At 38.1% G+C, this 22,828-nt stretch overlaps 2 protein-coding genes across 7 annotated transcripts in view; both read left to right on the forward strand.

Annotated features, from left to right (window-relative positions):
• Nucleotides 1-15,809, forward strand: part of PRXL2C (peroxiredoxin like 2C) — a 58,052-nt gene extending 42,243 nt beyond the window's left edge. Inside the window, exons 9-10 of the transcript XR_007146098.1 lie at nt 4,159-4,161; nt 15,799-15,809. The gene's annotated coding sequence lies outside the window, so the exon portion shown is untranslated. The remainder of the gene's footprint in view (nt 1-4,158; nt 4,162-15,798) is intronic.
• CDC14B (cell division cycle 14B) overlaps nt 1-22,828 on the forward strand; it is a 120,592-nt gene that overhangs the window by 2,273 nt on the left and 95,491 nt on the right. The gene's annotated exons all lie outside the window — the stretch shown is intronic.

Below are 22,828 nucleotides of genomic sequence, written 5' to 3' on the forward strand. Positions count from 1 at the left end.
AGAGTGTAAGCGGGGGAGGGGCAGAGAGAGAGACAGAGACAGAGACAGAATCTGAAGCAGGTTCCAGGCCCTGAACTGTCAGCACAGAGCTGGACACAGGGCTTGAACCCAGGAACTGAGAGATCATGACCTGAGCTGAAGTCTGATGCTCAGCTGACTGAGCCACCCAGGCACCCTTAGACAGCTCCTTACTGATAAATATTTAAGGTTGTCTCCATCAAAAAGAAGTTTTTGACAGTAAAGTCGTTGGAGTAACTCTTATTCCTCCTTCGTGGCTGGCTTTCCTGAGCACAGTGATTGAACTTCAGAAAATATTGCCAAGCTGAATATTGAGGAAAGAGTTGGTGCATTGTATAATATCAAAATGCTGTTATTTAGATTGCAAGCCCAGATAATGAAAGGATCCTGCTTAAGTGTAAGGGCAGCAAGGGAGTCAAGTTTGCCTGGAATTTTTCCAGGTGTCCCTTAGTGACAGTCTTGGCTTCCTGGAAGAATGATAATCAGTCTGTTTCAGGGTGATGTACAAGACAAATTAAAGTAACTTTGGATGCATGGTGCAGATTACTTTACACTGGGTTTGGAGGGAAGGCTTGAGCCTAAGTGGCAACCTGGTCCCATCCTCCCCAAGTTGTTTTTTCCTCATTGTTTCCTTAACATTTTTCAAGTTGAATGTTACCAAAAGAGATATATAAATATAGTTGGTCTCCCCAGTAATATTTTCTTTTTCTATGCACATTTAAGTTTCTACAAACTGTGCCATATCAACCAGAACAGTCCTTTTTTTAATGGCTGTATGGTATTGCATTGTATGGCTGAATTGTGATTTATATAATGTTTACAATCATTTTTTTGGGAGGTTTTCAGTTTCTGCAAATGGCAGCAGTAAAATCAGTGTATTTGTCTATCTACGTGTGTGACTGTATCTGCAAAATAAAGGAGAAGTGAAGAGACCAAGCCAAAATATATATAGTTTTATCTATTTATTGGTGGACTTTTTTGTGATTATGAATAATGCTGCTATGAACATTAATGTACAAGTTTTTGCGTGGACGTTTTCAGTTCCTTTGCCTATATACAGGTAGGAGTGGAGGTGCTGGGTTGCATGGTAACGCCATGTTTAACCTTTTGAGGAACTGCCAGACTTTTTCCCAGTGCTACTGTACCACTAGCATTTCCCACCAGCATTGTACCAGTTCTTCCACATCCTAGCCAACACTTGTTATAGGATTATGAAGTTCTTTCCCAGTGGGATTGGTTTGTAAAAATTAATGCACATTATCACTTCTGCCCACTCTGCCCTTCAATACATTATTTTTTTTACTTTAGTGCCTTGTTAGTTTTATTGTGACTTATTATCTGTTAAGTCAAATTCCCATAGATTAATGCCTATTATTGTTCTGTAGTCCTTTGTTATATGGTCACTACTTATTTATGTATGTATGTATGTATGTATGTATGTATGTATGTATGTCTAGCCAGCCACTTGGCTACACGGGGCATTTCCTAGGAGTAGACTGATGGCTTTATTCCCACATGGACCCCATCCACCTCTCACCATTCACTCAGTTCTTGCCATTTGCAGTGATGTGGATTTTTACATGAGCTGTATTCCTGGTGCGGTTCCATGCATCATATTAAAAAAAAGATCAGGGGCGCCTGGGTGGCTCGGTCGGTTAAGTGTCTGACTTTGGCTCAGGTCATGATCTCACAGTCTGTGAGTTCGAGCCCCGCGTCGGGCTCTGTGCTGACAGCTCAGAGCCTGGAGCCTGTTTCAGATTCTGTGTCTCCCTCTCTCTGACCCTCCCCTGTTCATGCTCTCTCTCTGTGTCAAAAATAAATAAACGTTAAAAAAAAAATTTAAAAAAAAAATCATAAAAACTGTAAATTGTATACATTAACACAAAAGAGATACTGAGTAAAGATCTAATCAGAATGAATTGTTATCAGTTAAGGAAGCTGGGGAAGAAGGGAAGAGAGGAGAGTTTTTGGTTGGGTTTGGAATTAGAATCTCTCAAGATGGGAAAAATACCAAATGAAAAATGTTGGACATGGGTTTTTGATTTTCCGATGAACCTAACAGTCAGAAGTCTGAATCTTTTTGATCTCTATATTCCTATCTCTTAAATAGGACCATAAATGACAGTGCACATTCTCCTTTCCTCTTTGTTAATATAGGAAAAAATGTTAAAGACTATGAAACTACTGTATTATCTCTATGTTTGATAATTTATAGGATTTAATAGTATAGAATTTCGATTTACTTTATTTTTTTATTTTTTAAACTTCTGACTAGTAAAAATGATTGGTAATAACTATTAGCTAAAAACGATTCTTGGTGGTTTGTCTTAAAATAAATTTTGTTTTTAATGTCTGCCGTGATAGTCTACCTTTTTAAGAGTCTATAACAGTAAATAATTTTATTGGAGAAGCTCTGGTCGAGGTCAGGATTGTCATTTAAAAGCACCGATTATCGTGTATCAGATACTCATCAAATTACAGATGCAGCACTGCCTTTACCCTGCTTCTTTTCTTTTTAGGATTTAAAAAATTCACACTAGACATTGGGCAGGGAAAATTTATTCATTAATTCAAGAAGTGTTGAATGCTTACTATGTAAAATAGTCTTGCATATTCATTGTTTGCAATGATAGAAGTATATATTTCTTGATTAAAAAAATAATGCTGTTACCTGGGGCACTGATTCAAGGAGGAAATAAATTCATTTTTCTTCAAGACTGATGTAGTAGATTATTGACTTTCAGTAATTGAAGCTCATCAGAGTATGTAGTGTTCATTTTTCTTCTTATGCCTTATTTCTATACTTTGAAATTTGTGCATGAGCTAATTTTTTTTTCTTGATTTATGTGCTTGTTTAAATCTTCAGCATCTTTACTTCTGATGGTGTCATGTTAGTTATCTGCTTTAAATTTAATTCCTTAGGCAGTGGGGCACTACACACAAAAACTTAACCCAGTTTCATTGTTACTGCTTCAATGGACATAATGGTTGGGCATAGAGATGAAGGGAAAGGGGAATAACTAGGTGACAGAGGCGGTACTGATGCCAGGAGTTGCCAGTCAGTGCAAACTGTAACTTCTTTAAATGGGAATGGATTTCCCCAATTCCTGTTGCGGAGAGCTGGAATGAAACTGCATTGTGGATTTTTAGAATGGAAGGAAGGCACTGAGTACATAGCAATGACATATCTTGAAGTTTCTGAGATAGTCTCTGGGGATCTCTGAATTGATAGGACAGGTGTTTTGTTATTTGAAAGAATTTCAAGAGATCATCTTGAAATACCACAACTGTCCAATTTTCCCTCAGAAGCTAAGACCGGAGATAAGTAATTTTGGCCAAATTTATGCAGTTTCTTTTTGGGAAAGCCATACTACCTGCCTTTTATTTTTTCTAGCAGATAAAGCTATTTCAGCAGTTATGTACATAAATTTGTTCAACATGTACTATTTAGTCCTGTGCTGCATGGGTTAGTAGGTGATATCATAGTAGATGTTCCATGAGGAATATCTGTGAAGTTGAATTTAGATAATTACCTAGTGAATTTGGAAATAGGAGTAAACTACATACACAATTCAGGTCCTCCTGTTTTTCAAATCAGCTGTCATCACAGCTCAGATTTTCTAGGTATTTCATTCATTCAAATGAATACCTACTCTGCCAGGCTTTGTTTTTTTGGTTTCCTTTTGCTTCTCAAGAGCTAAAAATAGGTTACTGCGGAAGATAATCCCTGCTCTCATGGAGTTTGTTTTCTGTGCTAATTGAGAAAATAAAACTTGGAGGGTCTGAGGAATAACTAGTATAGAGAGGAACCGTATCGTGGTTGAAATTTGGGGGGAAGGAAAACTTTGTTCATAGAGTTTTTGAAGAGCTAATTGTAGTGGTTAGGCATGAGGACACCAGAGAAAGCTAGTTAGTGTCTGCCCTCACCGAGACTGAACACAGCTGGATTATTAATAACGTTTCGGAGCCTCTATTCTCTTCTGTTTGAAAATAAAAAGTGCAGTGTTGTTGGGAGGGTGAACTGAAGCAGATGCATGTGAAGTGCCTGACTTGGTGCCTCCTTGACAGCCAGGGATCCCTAAATGGTCTCTGGTATTACAAGTGTGCCAGCAGTGGGCCAGGGATACTAAGGGCAGACAGACAGTCATCGCGGTTGGAAGGGTTTCAAACTCAGAAGCAAACATTTCCTCCATACGTGTGCATGTACAAAAGGTTCAGTGAATCAGCACAGTGAAAATGCAGTGTGTTCCTTTCTCTGCTTCTGAGAATGATCTTCAGGGCAGAAGCGCTCCAGATGAGGCTGGCTCAGAATTTGTCAGAGCAGTGGAGATTTGGCGCTGTGATGACAAGCTTTTCTGTCTTGGGAAAAACGTTATGGTTTCTCTTTAAAGATTCCTTGTGAGAGGAAGAATAAACTAAAGCTGTTTCTTCCTTTTTGAGGCTATTGTTATGTATTTTTATTACACTGAAGAGTTTGTATATTGCATTATATTAAATTGCAGCTAAGCTCATTGGGGAATGTCTTTGTAAAGATGAAAAGGCCTCATGGGAGAGCCTCAGGTAGGTTATAGAAAATCAAATATATTAAATTCTTTACTGATAGAATATAAACTTTTCACAGTGGTTAATTTAAAGCATGACTGTGGCCTAGAGCATCGTTCTAAAAGAGGATTTCACAGATCCAAAAGATTTGATCCTGGTGGCGCATATTACAGGCAGACAGGACTTTGTTGTTGTTATTTTGAGTGAAACAAAATTGTTTTCAGTGGGCTTTTCCATGCTCAATTTGTGACATGGAGACCCGATTTATTTGGAAGGGGTGGGAGGTAGAATAAATAAGAAATTCTATCTGTACGTCTTTTAACCACACTGGGAACAAAATAATTTTAGTAGCCAGTATTTTATTTTCCTTTCTGTCCTAGCTACAGAGTATTTTTAATCTGAGTAAGCCCTTTACTCAAGTACTTCACGTTAAGAGTACTTTTACATAATTATCTGTAAGTTGAATGAAAAGCATGTATAGACTGGTTTATCTGAACATTTCAAAAACTGTTCCTCACTTAGGACAGGCACCTTTATGAGTGAGGTAAGTAGGTGCAGGGGTTGTGGGCAAAAAGTGGAGAGATTAATATAGAGACACAAACTGGTTCGGCAGGAGCTAACCAATCTTCAAATATTGTTTCTTTACATTATTTGTTTTTTAACTTCTGAGGTTAGTCATTTAATTTCTAGAAGTGCTGATCTACCATAATAGACAGGGATTACCTTAGAAAACATTTCCAAAACAAAATTGATTTTAATTTCCTAAATACAAGGATATTTAACTGGAATGTGTGCGTCTCATCTGGATTCTCTAGTTTATATGAAAGTTTTACGCCCTTCTCTCTCTTTCTCTTTTTTTCTTTAGCTTTTCATGGATACTGCTCCAACAAAGGTATTCAGATCATTGACTCTACTTTGCAGTGCTTTCTGATGATTTTAAAACTGTAGATTTAACCTGTTGGTTGTCATTCTTGGTTCCGTCCCTTCCTTGTTTGCTTGTCTTAAACTTAGTCTTAGGTAGCAGATTCAAGTTTTCTGTAATTGTAGAGTATCCTACGTATGTTTATGACTTAAGTCGAAATTTGTCTTTATATGAAAAGTTTTGTTGTTTCTGTGTATAGGTAATGCTGACATTAGTTTCTCTGCTATTGTATTAGATTAATTATGAATGCTATGTTTTAGATAGTGGATATTTTTGGTACTACTAAACTTTTTCTGTTTTAATTGAATCTCACATTCGTAGACTTGCTGAAAGGATGTTTAGAATGAGCTCTATAACAGCTATTCTTGATTTTTTTCTTTTGCTAGGTTACTTAGTTCTTTCTAGGCCTTTCTTTGCTTAATGGACAGGCTTATATCTTATTTACTGTTTTTGGCAAGAGGGAAATCTCATGAAAATGCCAACTTAAACTTTGGGAACAGGGAAGCTAAAGTATTCTGATTCCATTTCATTTTCAAGTTCCTCACATAAGGCCAGTTATCAAAAGAACAAATCCAAATGGCCCCATATGCATGTATTTCCAATTAAAAAAATTTCTGCCTTTATTTTCTTGGTCTTTTATTCAGCTCCTTTAATTCTTAGTATCATTTACATTCTAGAGAGCAGTTCTCTTAGAGTGCTTTATTCACCAGTCAGTTCAAAGATTTGGTCCTATTGTCTTTTGAGTCTGAAAAGCTGAGGAAGCCAGGCTGGGCAAATTCATTCTAAGTGTGCAATATCACATACTGACTTCATTTCTCAGGTAGTTCACTTTTATACTATTAAAATTTGGTCAGCAGTGTACTGTTTTCACAGAAGAAAAACATCTTGTTCCCACTGTTGATGGTGTTTATTGTTCCTTCAAGTTCTAATTTGAAAGTAAAATTACTTTCTTGGCACTGCAGTTTATGACATTGATCTTTTTATACCCAATCCATAATGCTATAATATCATTACAGACTCTGGATTCTGCAAAACCCTCCATTTTAGGACCATCTCAGCTGAATCATTCTCTGCATTTTGCTCATTTATACTCATTTGTATGAATCGTGCTGTGGAATTAATTAGTGTATCCATTTAACAAGTATTTATTGAGCAACTACCTTGAACAAGGGATTGAGCCAAGTACTATTGGGGAAGGGAGGAGGAGATGTGAAGATTTATAGCAACATCCCTGAAAGACTGAGAAGGCATAGACTATTACGTCATCATCGCAGTGAAGACAGGTAATGAGGGAATCCGTCATTATGTGGTTTCGTTCTCTTCATTTACACAGTGTCATTTTAAGAGAATTTTGTGATGGAAATGTCACTCCATAATTCCTACACAAAGTAAATTATATTTTCCAGTGTGGTGAAAACGATCTGTCTTACGGTATCTTTCTCTTGGGGGTGTAGGGGCATGGGTGTGGGTGTAGGTGTGTGTTTCAAACTTTAACAGTGACAAGTGGAAAAAGCTTAATTTTGGTACATAGTCATATACATATATGAATGCACTATATACATGAATACTGACATAAATGGATATAGTTAATAACATACTGAAAACCCTATTTCTACTAAAACACAGTCAAAGCAAAAGTTCTACATTCCAGTTAATTCTGTATCTCTAATTTGAATCTCAAGAGCACCCCAGATGATACAGTTTAGAATGAGATGTCTTGTTTATTTTTAAGAATACCTTATTTATTGGTAAGAAGTAATTACAGAACATATTTTTTTTAAAATTATTTTAATGTTTATTTATTTTTGAGAGGAGAGACAGAGCACAAGCAGGGGAGGGGCAGAGAGAGAGGGACACACAGAATCTGAAGCAGGCTCCAGGCTCTGAGCTGTCAGCACAGAGCCTGATGTGGGGCACGAACCCACAAACTGAGATCATGACCTGAGCTGAAGTCAGCTGCTTAACCAACTGACCCACCCAGGTGCCCCATTACAGAACATCTTTTAAGGGGAGTATTGCTTCTTGAATTGAAGGCACTAAAGACGAAGATTGCCAAATATTTTAGGAACTAGATTTGGTGTGTGTGACTTGTACTGAAAAGCATTCTGATTTTCACAGTCTTTTATAGGTGCTGAGGAAGAATTGCTTTGACATGAATGTATAACAGAATTAACATTATGGTTTTACATTTTGGGGAGCTGTTCTCAGTCTGCTCTTGGAATTTTTTATTGTAGTCCTGTCATCAAATAGCTTGTTGGAAGCACCTTGTACATGAAACTGAATCCTCTTAACATTCATTTATTTCCTTTTTGACAATAAACTGTCAAAAAAGCTTAGAATTTAGCTAGCAAACACAATTGAGGTTGGGATTTTAACTTCACTGTTAATATATTCTAATTTTAAACTATTGTGACTGAAAGGGCTTGAAGCACAGATTCACATAGGGTATGTTTGAGTGCATTTTATGGTTTCATCCTTGCACTGGCTGCTGCAAGAACTGCAGCAGAGATTTCACACTTGACCCAGATCTCTGCCAAGTGACAGGAGCCCACAGAACTGGGTGATATATCTCTATCTCTATATCTCTGTCTCTATCTCTATCTTTATTCAGTAATAGAGGGGCTTATCAGTGAATGTCATGGACACTCAAAGATGGATGCCTCTGAATGAATGAGAAGAGGCTTGAGCTGTGTTTTACAGCTTTTTTTTTTTTAATTTGTTTTGAGAGAGAAAGCATGAGTGGGGGAGGAGCAGAGAGAGAGTGAGAGAGAGAAACCCAATCAGGCTCTGCACCGTCAGTGCGGAACCCCATGTTGGGCTCGAATTCACAAACTGTGATGTCATGACCTGAGTGGAAGTTGGATATTTAACCAACTGAGCCACCAGGTGCCCCTTGAGCTGTGTTTTAAAAGATTCTCTTCTTTTCCCCTCTAGAGCCAGCAGGAACTGTTCTTTTTTTTTTTTTTTTTTTTAAAAGAACAGTTCTTGATTGCAGTAACACAAGTCTGCTTTCTCCTTCCTGCTGATAGCACCATTGGCCCTACTGTGGTGGCAGTTGTCGGGGTGGTTTGGGGAGGGTGTGATTGCTGGGACTGGGGAGAGACTCTACCCCAGTGTGGAGGAACTATCCTCTCTATCCCCAGACCTGTCAGTGCTCTTACATTTTTCCAGTAACAAACATCAAGACATGGTAGTTAACCTAAGTTAAATAACAACTGTGCTCCAAAAGGAAAAAAATACTTTTAATACTTTAATCAGTCTTAGGAGAGCAGGAAAAGGAACATAACCTTCAAGCATCCTTTATCTATTAGGACCTATTCAGATTATTTTGATCAAATAAATTTTTAGAGGTTAAATGTGTGGATTCAGAAGACAACCATTTCTAGGCACAATGGTAAAGGAATTTTTTTTTTTAATTTTTCTTTTCTTTTTGTAGGCTCCATGTCCATTGTGGGGCTTGAACTCATAATCTTGAGATCGAGAGTCGCATGCTCTACCAACTGAGCCAGCCAGGCACCCCTTCTTTCTTTTTTAAATTGAAGTATAGTTGACTCACAATGTTATATTTGTTTCATGTGTACAACATAGTGATTCAATAATTTTATACCTTATGCTATGCTCACTACAAGTGTAGCTACCATCTGTCATACAATGCTATTACAATACCATTGACTTTATTCCCTATGCTGTGCCTTTCATCCCTGTGACTTATATGTTCTGTTACCAGAAGCCTGTGTCTCCCTCTCCCTTTCACCCATTTTGCCCATTCCCCCACCACCTCGCCTCTGGCAACTGTCAGTTTATCTGTATTTACAGGTCTGATTTTGCTTTTTGTTTCTTTATTCATTTGTTTTGTTTTTTAGATTCCACATATGAGTGAAATCATCTTTCTTTGTCTGATTGATTTCACTTAGCATAGTGTCCTCTAGATGGTCCATTCATGTCACAAATGGCAGGGTCTCATTTCTTTTTTTATGGCTGAATAATATTCCATTGTATGTATGTGTATATATCCTTACGCAAACACATAACCCCACCTCTTCCTTAACTATTTGTCTGTGGATGATGGATACTTAGGTTGCTTCTGTATCTTGGCTATTGTAAATAATACTGCAGTAAACAGAAGGATATATCTATCTTTTCAAATTAGTGTTTTCATTTTCTTTGGGTAAATACCCAGTAGTGGAATTGCTGGGTTATGTGGTAGTTCTATTTTTAATTTTTTGAGGAACCTGCATACTATTTTCCACAGTGACTACACCAATTTTCATTCCTATCAACAGTGCAGGAGGAGGGAGGAGTCTTTTTTTGTAATGTGATACTTTTGGGAATTTCCAAAATAACAGTGTGGAATATTTTGAAAGCTAAGCAATGCCGCCCCCCTCCCCCCCCCCCCCCCCCCCCCCCCCGCCAAATCAAAGCTTTGGATTAAGGGCTTTATTTTAAAAAGATCAGAAAACAAATGTTACTCTTATTATAGAGATTTCTGAGCAGGATTACTGAGTTTTGTTGTTTTATGCCACAAAAGCAATTTTTTTAACAATGTCAGTTTCTTGTGTACCTATTACACACCCCATTTAACATAACCTTGTTCAGTGCTATTTTGTTGTAATTGTCTTCAAAATAATTTTACTAAGTATAAATAGGCATATATAAAACTGTAGTCATTGTCTTGTTTTGGCTTTCCCAGAACAGATTGAGTCAAGGATTCCAATGCAGTACTTTCTTTGGGATATGATCCCAGAAAACTCTCCAAGGGGGGTGGGGTGGTGAGGGTTGGAAATGCTCATTATTGGGCAGGTTACTTGTGTGTGAACTAGAGTTTGATCCCATTGGGAAAATCTGACAGTAGTACAGAACAAAGGAGGGTCAAAGGGGCTGGGATATTTTTTAACCAGTAACTTAGAGTGGGGGTGAGTGATAATTTTGAAGTGCTATGAGGATGGGTCAAAATGGGCTCTGGAGGCTAGAGAAAGCCCTATAAAGAGATGTTGGTATAGTTAGAAAGCGCTGATGGGGGCAGGGTATATAGGCTGAGCTGTTCCAGTGTGCTTCCAGAGTCAGTCAGGGTATTGTTAAGTTTTTTCTGTGTGCTCTTACTGCTATTATTGTAAGTTCTTAGCTAGTTAGTGCTCAACTGTTATCCTGAGTTGTGTGCATTACTACTGTCACTGCTGTGTCCTGGTGGGGTGTGGGGTATTTTCGATAGCAAATGTTGAGAAAATGTATGCACAGCACAGGGTGGGTTTGTTAGAAGCAGTGGGAGAGCTGGATGTTTAAAATGTAAGCTTCGGGGCACATGGGTAGCTCAGTCAGTTAAGCAGTTTAAGCATCAGACTTCAGCTCGGGTCATGATCTCGTGGTTTGTGAGTTCGAGCCCAGTCAGTGCAGAACCTGCTTGGGATTTTCTCTCTCCCCCCATCTCTCCCTGCCCCTCCACCACTTGCACACTCTATCTCAAAATAAATAAGTAAACTTTTTTTAAAAATGTAAGCTTAAAGACAAGGAACTGTTTAAGGAAACTAGGTAAAGATCAATGTGCAGTTAAGGATGGTTGGAAGTTCTTGGATTTTTATGAAAGGCTTCATAAACATCCCTGTAGCTTGGACGTTTGACTAACAACTCTGTGATTAGCACTTAGAAGAATTATGGCCAGAGACAATCTTGACTTCAGTGAATGTGAAATAGCTAGAAGAGCTGAGCCATTGCCAATGTAGAATGCCAGGACTGGATCTCCATGGAGACTTTGCGGTTTCTGTGCAGTTCTGTTTCCAGGAACTCCTCATCCCCAGCTAAATGAAGTTTGTGCATGCATGTGAAGTCAACCACCTTATGTCATTTATTTATTTATTATTTCTTAAAAAAACTTTTCATTCATTTATTTAAGTAATACCTACACCTAACATGGGGCTCAAACTTATGACCCTGAGGTCAAGAGTTGCATACTTTCCCAACTGAGCCAGCCAGGCACCCCTGTGTCATTTTTTTCTAATAAGGCCAGATAACAAATGTTAGGTACTCTTGCAAATATTTTCAGATAAATATGCTAATTTAACTGCTCAAGAGTTGATAACTTGTGTGTCATATGTGTGTACAAAATGTTACACAGATACAAAATAGGGAAATCACAGTTTACCATATATGGTGTAAATAAATGCTGTTTTCCTACCTTTCTGGATGCTTTCCCCACATTATTAAAGCCTTACACAGTCCTTTTCTTTTTCTTTCTTTCTTTCTTTCTTTCTTTCTTTCTTTTCTTTTCTTTTCTTTTCTTTTCTTTTCTTTTTTTTGGAAATAATAATTCAGTCTGTTCTTAGTGGAGGAGAAAAAATAAGTCATACTGTTAATCTTGTAAGAGGTGGAATATAACAATGCTGAAGCTGTCACATGGAGTCAAGATTCAGTAATAAAAGCCTTGACCCTGGAAGCATTAGAAATAATTTTTATTCATTTTCTTTTCTTTTTTAAAACATTTAAAAAAGTTTTTTTAATGTTTATTAATTTTTGAGAGAGCGAGCATGGCAAGGAGCAGATAGAGAGGGAGACAGACAATCCAAAGCAGGCTCTGCACTGACAGCAGAGAACCCAATGTGGGGCTTGAACTCATGAATTGTGAGATAATGACCTGAGCCGAAGTCAGTTGCTTAACCGACTGAGCCACCCAGGCACCCCTTCATTTTCTTGAATGTCAGTGGATAGCTCATAGAACTTATTTGAAAAAGTAGTACTGGTGATCTTTTCTGCCCTTTAATCATGTTCCATGTTATTGAGATGAATTCATTATTCTGGGTTCATGACACATTCATAATTGGTCCATGCAAGCCCTTTAATTAGGCTTTCTATGTTTTTGAAATATGACTATATTTCAAAAGACTAACTTTGAGATCAGTCACTCCAAAATCACTGAATGAATACAAAACAGTAAATGGCAGAGTAAGATTTCTCTTTTCCCTTGTCACCTAGCTACTTTCTTTTCCATTTCCGAATCAATTGACATAACCTCTTCTATGTCTTTTTCCAGAGATTTTCTATGTACTTGCAAACATTTATATTATGTGTGTACAGATGTATGTATGTTTGTATCCTCTCATTCAAAAGACAGCACATTATTCTCACAGTTCTGTTCTTTGCTTTTTTAACTGCTGTTGGGTTGCTCAGTGAGCATGGAATGAAACAGAGGGAGCTGAATAACCCTAATGGAGGATGAGATATGATGGTAATAATCCCTGAGTAGTCAATGTCTGCTGGGTGCTAAGGCCCATGCTAACACCTGTGTCTCTCCTCCACCTCCAAATAAAGTTTCTAAGATATAGGTGCTCTTTATTTATTTATTTAATTTTTTTTTCCAACGTTTATTTATTTTTGGGACAGAGAGAGACAGCATGAATGGGGGAGGGGCAGAGAGAGAGGGAGACACAGAATTGGAAACAGGCTCCAGGCTCTGAGCCATCAGCCCAGAGCCTGATGCAGGGCTCGAACTCACGGACCGCGAGATCCTGACCTGGCTGAAGTCCGACGCTTAACCAAGTGCACCACCCAGGCGCCCCGGGTGCTCTTTATTTTTAAAAAAAGGCACAGAAGGAAAATGGTCAGAGATCCTACTAACAAGGATGTTTTCTTTATCAGTTTAGACTTGGTTATACTGTAATAACAACCCCCTTCCACCACCCCCAATCTCAGCAGTTTAAAACAAAAATTAAAGCTTTTTCTGTTTCACAGCCACTGTGGGTCAGCAGGGGGTTCTGCTTGTTGTAATTGCTTGGGGACCTAGGTGCATAAGCAACAATCCTCTCTAATCTTGTTGGTTCCTGTGCCAGAGGAAAAAGAGGCCTGTGGAGGGTCTTGAATCAACAATTCAATGCTCGTTTCCACTCATAACTTTGTGGTCAGAATTAATCACAAGGCTCCACCCAACCACAGAGGGGCAGGAATGTGTATGTTAGGCCGGGAGCCAGAAATATTTGGTGAACAGCATTAATGATTACCACATTTAGCCTTTTAGATTATTCAGTGCATATTTATATATATAGACATCTCTAGAGAGAGAGAGAGATGTTTTTGCATTAACAAGATAAACACTATAAATACGATCATTACTTTTTCCACTTTATATATTATAGCGGAATCTTCCATTGTCATAAATATGTGTCCAACTATATATCTCTTATTGGATGCATATTATTTTAGTGTAAGGATACATGAGGTATTTATTTCCTTGTAGTTCCTCTACTGAAGAAAATGTCCATGAATTCATTTGAAAAACTGGGTAGAGAATTTTAGGTTATAGGTCTTCTCTAGCCAAGCCATGGATTCTTGTCATGGTCCCTAGATTGTAAATATAAGCTCTATTTAGAATAACCTCTCTTTAGCCCCCTTGTCCCCCTCATAAAGTATCTTTTTATAATTTTTATTTTTTCCTGTCACTGTTACTTTATTAATATCAGATAAATATATACATATTTAAAAATTTTTAATTCTAGAATAGTTAACATACAGTGTTATATTAGTGTCAGGTATACAGTACCGTGATTTAATAGTTCCATATATTACTCAGTGCTGTACTTTTGGAGTGTCTGACTGGCTCAGTGGGGAGAGCATGAAACTTCTGATCCTGGGGTTGTGAGTTCTAGTCCCATGTTGGGTGTGGAGCCTACTTAAAAAAAATGTTGAAAAGAAAAAAGGAAAAGGCTAAGTGTGCTCTTAATCCTCTTTACCTATTTTGCCCATTACCCCCCACCCACCTCCCCTCTGGTAACTATCTATTCTCTATAGTTAGAGTCTGTGTTTTGGTTTGTCTCTTTTTTTCCTTTGTTTGGTTTCCAAAATTCCACATATGAGTGAAATATGGTATTTGTCTTTCTGACTGACTTATTTTGGTTAGCATTATACACTTTAGATCCATCCATGTTGTTCCACTGGCAAAATTTCATTCTTTTTTTGTGACTGAATAATATTCCATTGTATGTATATATACCACATCTTATCTGTTCATCAGTCGGTGGATACTTGGGCTGCGTCCATCATTTGGCTATTGCAGTAAACATAGATGTGCATGTATCCCTTTGAATTCGTGTTTTCGTATTCTTTGGGTAAATACCCAGTAGTGCAATTCTGGATCATGTGGTAGTTCCATTCTTAACTTTTAGAGGAACCTCCATAGTGTTTTCCCCAGTGGCTACACTAGTTTGCATTCCCACCAACAGTGTATGAGGGTTCTTTTTTTCCACATCCTCACCAACACCTATTGTTTCTTGTGTTATAATTTTTATTATTTTATTCATTTATTTACTTTTTAGAGAGAGACTGTGTGCATGAACAGGGGAGGGGAACAGAGGGGGAGAGAGAGAGAATTTTTTTTTAAGCTTATTTACTTTGAGACAGAGAGAGAGAGAGAGCACGAGCTCACGCATGGGCAGGGGAGGGGCAGAGAGGCGGAGCAAGAATCCCAAGCAGGCTCTATGCTGTCAGCACAGAACCCGATGCGGGGTTTGAACTCAAAAAGTGCAAGATCATGATCTGAGCTGAAATCAAGAGTCAGGAGCCTAACCGATTGAGCCACCCAAGTACCCTGAGAGAGAGAGACAGAGAAAGGGAAAATCTTAAGCAGGCTCCATGATCAGCATGGAGCCTGATGCAGGGTTTGATTCCACTACCCTGGGACTATGACCTGAGCCAAAGTCAAGAGTCAGACGCTCAACTGACTGAGGCACCAGGTGCCCCTCTTGTATTGTAATTTTTAAACTTGATATCTGAATAGGTAAATATTCATATGGTTCTGAGACAAATGTAAGCTGAGCAGTCTCCTACCAGCCCTCTCTGTCCATATTTGTCTATTTCTACCCACTCTGCCATCCCCCAGAAGTTTTAGTTTGTTAACGTTTGACTTCAGTTTTTAAAAATGCATAAAATGTAGATACTTTTAAAAATTACTATTTCAACAAACTTTTTTTTATTGGGGAATAATTTCAGATTTACAGAAAAGTTGCAAAAATAGTACAGAGAGCTCCTGTATATACCTTTCCTATTTCCCCAGTGTTATCTTACTTTACTATAGTACATTTGTCAAGACTAAGAAGCCACCACTGATGTGAACTATTAACTAAACTCCAGACTTGATTTGGATTTCCCCACATAAATATCTTTTTTTTCTGTTTCAGGATATAATCCTGAGTACTTCAATGTATTTAGTAGATTCTTTTTGAACTAAAAGATAGCATATTCTACACATGGTTCTGCACCTTGCTGTTTTCAGTTGACACCATATTTCACTGATTCTAAAACACAACAGGGGTGCCTGGGTGGCTCAGTGGGTTAAGCATCTGACTCTTATTTCAATGGTGGTGGAATCAAGCCCCATGTTGGGCTCCTGGCTGAGAGCATGCATCCTGTTTGGGATTCTCTTTTTCCCCTCTCTGTCTGCCTCTCCCCAGCTCATGAGGTCATGATCTCTCTCTTTCTCAAAATAAACAAACAACAACAACAACAAAATAAAACACAACAGGATATATTAAGTACTTCAGAAATGGGGCACTTGGGTGGCTCATTGCTCTTGATTTTGGCTCAGGTCATGGTCTCAGAGTTCATGGGTTCGAGCCCTGCATAGGGCTCTGTGCTGGCAGCACAGAGACTGCTTAGGATTCTCTCTCTCCCCTCTCTCTCTGCCTCTACCCCGGTTAAGCGCACTCTCTCTCCAAACAGATCAATAAATTAAAAAAAAAAGAAAAAGAAAGGAGAGATGCTGCTGATTATAACTAAGTCACAGATCTTAAGCTGTTGCATAATTTCAGAGATATTCAAATGTGAAAAAGCATACATCTTAGAATTGATGGAATGTGATATATCTTGGAGATCTTTCAACTTGGTTTCATAGAGACTTCCTCATTCATATTTATATAGCTACATAGAATTTAACTTTATAATGCTCATAAAATCTTTAAGTAAGCCCTTATCCCATACTTCTTAGGATTGCTTTCAGTCTTCAGCTATAAAAAATAATGCTGTTTTGAATAACCTGTTACATACGTCCTATGTGCAGAAGTATATAGGAATAACTTTTCAAAAGTGAATTGCTGAATTAGAGGTGTATATATACTTGTAATTTTGGTAGAAGTCATACCCATTTACACTCCCACCTGCAGTGGATGAGACGACTTGTTAAAAGTTCACCAACAGAGTAGGTTACCAGACTTTTGGATTTTTGCCAGTCTGACAGGTGGAAAATTATAGTCTCAGTGTAGTTTTCCTGTATGAGCACAGGTTGAGTTTCTAAAAACTGGCTATAAATTATCTTCACCCGCTTTTTTATTGGGCTATTTGCTCTTTCAAATATGCATTGCTGTTTCAATTTTATTGCATTAGGCTCTTTAAACATTAGGGAAGTTATTATATGTTATGATTTACAAATGTGTTTTCTTTTTGTCATTTCCTTTTTAATTTTCTTACAGTTGTGGTGGTGATGTAGGTGATAATATTTTCTCTTAAGGCTTCTGGACTTCTGGATTTTAAGTCCTAGTTGGCCTCAACAAAGTTATTAAGAAATTCATACATGTTTCCTTCCATTTCTCCTGTCTTGGCCTTTATGCTGTTGATCTCATGCATTTTACTTAATATGTATATTATACATTTAAGCCCCAACATGGGACTTGATTCCCCAAACCATGAGATCATGACATGACCTGAGCTGAAATCAAGAGTCCACTGAGCCACCCAAGTGCCCCTTATGCATGCATTATATCATAGAAACTCCATAGTATACTATTACTTTTGTTAAAACAATCATCTTTTAAGGACTCCTGGGTGGCTCACTCAGTTGGTTAAGCGCCTGATTCTTGATTTTGGCTCAGGTCATGATTTCATGGTTGGGGGTGGGGTGGGGTGGGGGTCAAGCCCCAGGTAGGGCTCTGCACTGACAGTGGGGAACCTGCTTGGGATTCTCTCTGTGCCTTCTCTATGCATGCTCTGTTAAAATAAACATTAAAAAAAATCATCTTTTAAAGAGATTTAAGTAAGAAAAATATTACATATTTACCTATGTAGTTATTTGTAGCACCCTTCATTCTTTGTGCAGATATGGACAACTGGTGTCATTTTCATTCTGCCTGAAGGATGTTTTTTAACATTTTTTTATAGTGCAGGTCTGTTAGTGATGAACTCTTTCATCTTTGAATATCTAAAAATGTTTCCGTTATGTCTTTTTTTTTTTAACGTTTATTCATTTTTGACAGAGACAGAGCACAAGTGGGATGCAGCAGAGAGAGAGGGAGACACATAATCTGAAGCAAGCTGCAGGCTCTGAGTTGTCAGCACAGAGCCTGATACAGGGCTTGAACCCATGAACTGTGAGATCATAACCTGAGCCTAAGTCCAGACGCTCAACCGACTGAGCCACCCAGGCGCCCCCATGTCTTTCTTTTTGAAAGATATTTGCTTAGTGTAGAGTTCAAGGTTGGCATTTTCTTTTTAAGTACTTTAAAAATGTTGCTCTCCTGTATTCTCACGTTGGTTCCACCAGGAAATCTGATATCCTTGTCTTTGTTTCTCTATATATTAAGTACTTTTTCCTCTGGCTGCTTTCAAGATTTTCTCTTTATCACTGGTTTTGGGCCATTTGCTTACAGCATAGTTTTCTTTATGTTTCTTGTGCTTAGGATTCATTGAACTTCTTGGATCTGTGCGTTTATAGAGTTCATCAATTTAGAAAGTTTTCAGCCATTATTTTTTAAAATATTTTTTTTCTGCCTGCTCATCTTCCTTAATATATAATTAACTGTGTCTTAGACCATTCAAACTGTCCCACAGCTCACACTCTTTTCATTTGTGGGTTTTTTTTTCCTCTCACTCTGTTTCTTTTGGATAGGTTCACTAATGTGCCTTCAATTTCACTAATGTTTTCTTCTCCTATTATCTTCCATTAATCCCATCCAGTGTGTTCCTTATTTTATAGATTACAATTTTCATCTTTAGGAAAGCTTGAATTGGGTACTTTTCCCATTTCTCTCTTTTTTTAATGTTTTATTTATTTTTGAGAGAGAGAGAGAGAGAGAGAGAGAGAGAGACAGACAGACAGTGTGAGCGGGGGAAGGGCAGAGAGACAAGGAGACACAGAATCTGAAGCAGGCTCCAGGCTCTGAGCTGACAGCACAGAGCCCAATGTGGGGCTCGAACTCACGAACTGTGAGATCATGACCTGAGCCAAAGTCCATGCTTAACCAACTGAGCCACCCAGGCACCCCTCCCCCTTTTCTTCTTAAAGTAGGCTCCACACTGGGCATGGAGCCCAACACGGGCTTGAATGCATAACCCTGAGATCAAGACCTGAGCTGAGATCAAGAGTCAGGCACTTGACCAACTGAGCCACCAAGGCATTCCAAATTGGGCCCTTATAATATCTTATGTGTCTCTCCTTTTTTTTTTTTCCCCTCTCTATTGAGATGTAATTCAACTACCACACAATCCACCAATTTAAAGGGTACATTTCAGGGGTGCCTGGGTGGCTCAGTCGGTTAAGCATCCGACTTCGGCTCAGGTTACGATCTCACAGTTCGTAAGTTCGAGCCCCACATTGGGCTCTGTGTTGACAGCTCAGAGCCTGGAGCCTGCTTCAGATTCTGTGTCTCCCTGTCTCTCTGCCCTTCCCCGCCTCGCACTCCGTCTCTGTTGCTCAAAAATAAATAAACGTTAAAAAAAAAATTAAAAAAATAAAGTGTACATTTCAATGGTTTATTTTTAATATTTTAAATAGCATTTAAATATTAAATATTTAAAAAATAGTATTTCGGAGGTAAATAGTGTACTCATAGAGTTGTGCAACTATCACCGTAATCCAGTTTTACAACATTTTGATTATCCCTAAAAGGAACCTTGTACCAAATAGAAGTTACTCTCCATTCCCTTCCCCTTCCCCTTAGGCAATCACCAACCAACTTTTTTTGTCACTATAGATTTCCTATTTTAGATATCTCATATAAATGGGATCATACTATTAGTGATCTTTTGTGACTGGTTTCTTAGCATAATGATTATAGGTTCATTTATGTTGTGGTATGTATCTGTGCTTCATTCCTTTTTAAGGCTGAATAATACCACGTTTTGTTTATCTTTTCATCATGGACATGTGGGTTGTTTGTACTTTTAGGTTATTATGAGTAATGCTGCTATGAACATATATACATAAGTTTTTATGTGGACATGCATTTTCATCTACTTAGGGAACATATGAATACAGTTATAATAACTTTTAATGTCTTTCTCTGCTTGTTCTAATTTATGCATCTGCTCTGGGACTGTTTTGACTGACTGCTTATTCTCTTCATAAGGGTAGTGCTTTTCTGCTTCCTTGCATGCCTGGCAATTGTTGGATGCTGAATTTTATCTTAGTGTGTGCTGGATATTTCTGTATTTGTTAAGCAGGCCTGGATCAGTGCTAAGTCAAGGGCTAATTATTCATTATTGAGGCAAGACCTTTCTGAGTACTCTTATCTACTGTGTCTTAGGAGTTTTTACATAATGGCCTGTGAAAACAAGTGCCTTCCCCAGCTTTTTGTGAGTGCCAGACACTGTTTGCTCTAATCTTTTGGGATGATTCTTTTCTTGGCCTCCAGCATTTTCCTAACATGAACATTCTGTACTTAATTCTGTTAAATACTTAGGACTGTGCAAATCTCTGGAGTTCTCTCTTTGTGCTGCTTCCTTCTCTTTGGTATTCTGTCCTATGAACTCTTGCTGCCTTGGTTTTCCTGCACTCAGCTCCATCTCCTCAACTTGAGTCACCTGGGTTCTGCCTCAGTTTACCCTCTCTGCAGGGGCAGTTACAGGGCTCACTTTTTTTGTTTCCTGTGTTTCAGACATTGTTGTCCTCCATTGCCTAATAGCCAGAATCTTGAAAACCATTATTTAGTGTAATTTGTCTGGCTTAAAAAAAACAAAACTTGTTTTTTTTCCCCCCAGCAGGAATAAGTCTGGTTCCTGTTAAATTAACTCTGTCTGGGTTAGTAGTGGAAATCCTCTGTTTTCTTATATAAATTATGTTTTCAATTTCTTACATTTAAATAGTTTTTCCATTTGAAATTCTGTGAGGACATGGAGCCACTTTTATTTGTTTTTTCAGATGGCTACTTGACTGGTTCGATTTATCATTTTTATCATGTATTACATTCTTGTATGTGTCTGAGCCTATTTTAGAACTTCTGTTCTATGTGTATATGTCTATCAGGTGCTAGGAATGGTCTGTGTTAGTAATGGAGGCCTTTTAATATATTTTAATATCTGGTAGTACTAGCTCCTTTTTATTTTTTATTTTTTTTTTTTTAATTTTTTTTATAATTTTTTTTTCAACGTTTATTTATTTTTGGGACAGAGAGAGTCAGAGCATGAACGGGGGAGGGGCAGAGAGAGAGGAAGACACAGAATCGGAAACAGGCTCCAGGCTCTGAGCCATCTGCCCAGAGCCCGACGCGGGGCTCGAACTCCTGGACCGCGAGATCGTGACCTGGCTGAAGTCGGACGCTCAACCGACTGCGCCACCCAGGCGCCCCTATTTATTTTTTAATGTTTGTTTATTTTTGAGAGAGAGACAGAGCACAAGTGGGGGAGGGGCAGAGAGAGAGGGAAACAGAATCTATCTGAAGCAGGCTCCAGGCTCTGAGCTGTCAGCACAGAGCCTGATGCGGGGCTCGAGCCCACGAACTGCAAGATCATGACCTGAGCTGAAGTTGGACCTTTAATCGACTGAGCCACCCAGGCGCCCCAGTGCTAGCTCCTTTTTAGAGCTCTTTAAAAAAAAACAATCTTTTTGTGGCTACCTTGAGACACTGGTTATACTTCCCATCACAGTTAAGTTTACTGCAGTAGTGACCATGAGACCTGTAGCATTTTTCACTAGGCTCATGGGTAAAAAGTGGATGTAACAAGACTTTTCAATATTAGAAATGATTAAGGAATATTATGTTTTGTTTTATTTTATTTTATTTTATTTATTTTATTTTATTTTATTTTATTTTATTTTATTTTATTTTATTTTGTGTGTGTGTGTGTGTGTGTGTGTGTGTGTGTGTGTGTGTGTTTTAAAGTCAGCTCTACACTCAGTGTGGGGCTTGAACTCATGACCATGAGATCAATAGTCACGCTCCACCAACTGAGCCAGCCAGGCAATTGAAGGAGTAATACATTTTAGGTGATTTGCCAAAATAGTAATCAGTGTGCTTCCTACAATTTAACTTATATGGCCTTAAAGTAAATTGCTTGAAACTGGATCCCAAAGATTATATAAGTGACAAAATTTTTTTTTATGATTTTATTTTTAAGAAATCTCTACACCCAATGTGGACTTGAACAACCCTGAGATCAAGAGTCACACACTACTGAGTGAGCCAGCCAGGTACCCCACAAGTGGGGAATTTTTGAAGTGTTGATATTCAAGTGATGATCAGAGAAGCTCAACTAAAAGAATTGTAGACTTACTGACAATGACAACTGTGGATTGAGCAAAAATTCTTTTTGAAGGGCTGTCTTGAAGATTATGACCCGGGCTTTGCAGGGAACTAAGGTGATTGACTGGCAGTGGAAGGAATCACATGTGAAATCCTTAAATAAAAATCCATTGACTTAAAAAAGAAACAAACCCTCCAGTTATGATTGTTTCTTTTTCCATATGAATTTAAGGATCAGTTTACCTATTCCATAAACAAAAATCTTGCTAGTTACTTAAAACTGGGAGAAAACATCTTTAGGATGATGACTCTTCTGTCCACAAACATAATATGTCTTGTTTGCTCAAGTCGTCTTTTGAGTAGCTCATTAATGTGTTAAAATGTCATACCACACAATGTCTTACACTTGTTATACTTTTTTTTAGGTATTTAATCTTTGTTAACTATTATAAATGGGATTTTTTTCTTTTTTATTTCACATGATGCCAATTCCTTGAACAGTTAACTGAACTCATTATGGAAAACATTTTAATTTTATTTAACTTTGATTCCATAGTGCCTACCACAGAATTTGGAAGATAGAAGTGGCTGTGCTGAATGTTTAGATGTTAGAAGAAAGATTGAGGGGTTACTATAACTTCATTAATACTACATTTTACATTATAGATGATTATCATGGCTTTGTTTTTAACTATTAAAATTTAGGGATTGATCATTCTGATCATGTTGGTATGTTATATATAGCTCTTGTAAATAAGACTGTATTAATATCCTTATTAACAACCTGTTTTTGTTTTTCTAAAGTTTATTCAGAGAGAGAGAGAGAGCACTCGCGAGGGGCAGGGATAAAGGGAGGGGGAGAGCGAGAGAGAGAGTCCCAAGCAGGCATTGCACTGTCATTACAGAGCCCAGTGCAAGG

This window comes from Prionailurus viverrinus, chromosome D4 (assembly GCF_022837055.1).
Source record: "Prionailurus viverrinus isolate Anna chromosome D4, UM_Priviv_1.0, whole genome shotgun sequence".
NCBI lineage: Eukaryota > Metazoa > Chordata > Mammalia > Carnivora > Felidae > Prionailurus > Prionailurus viverrinus.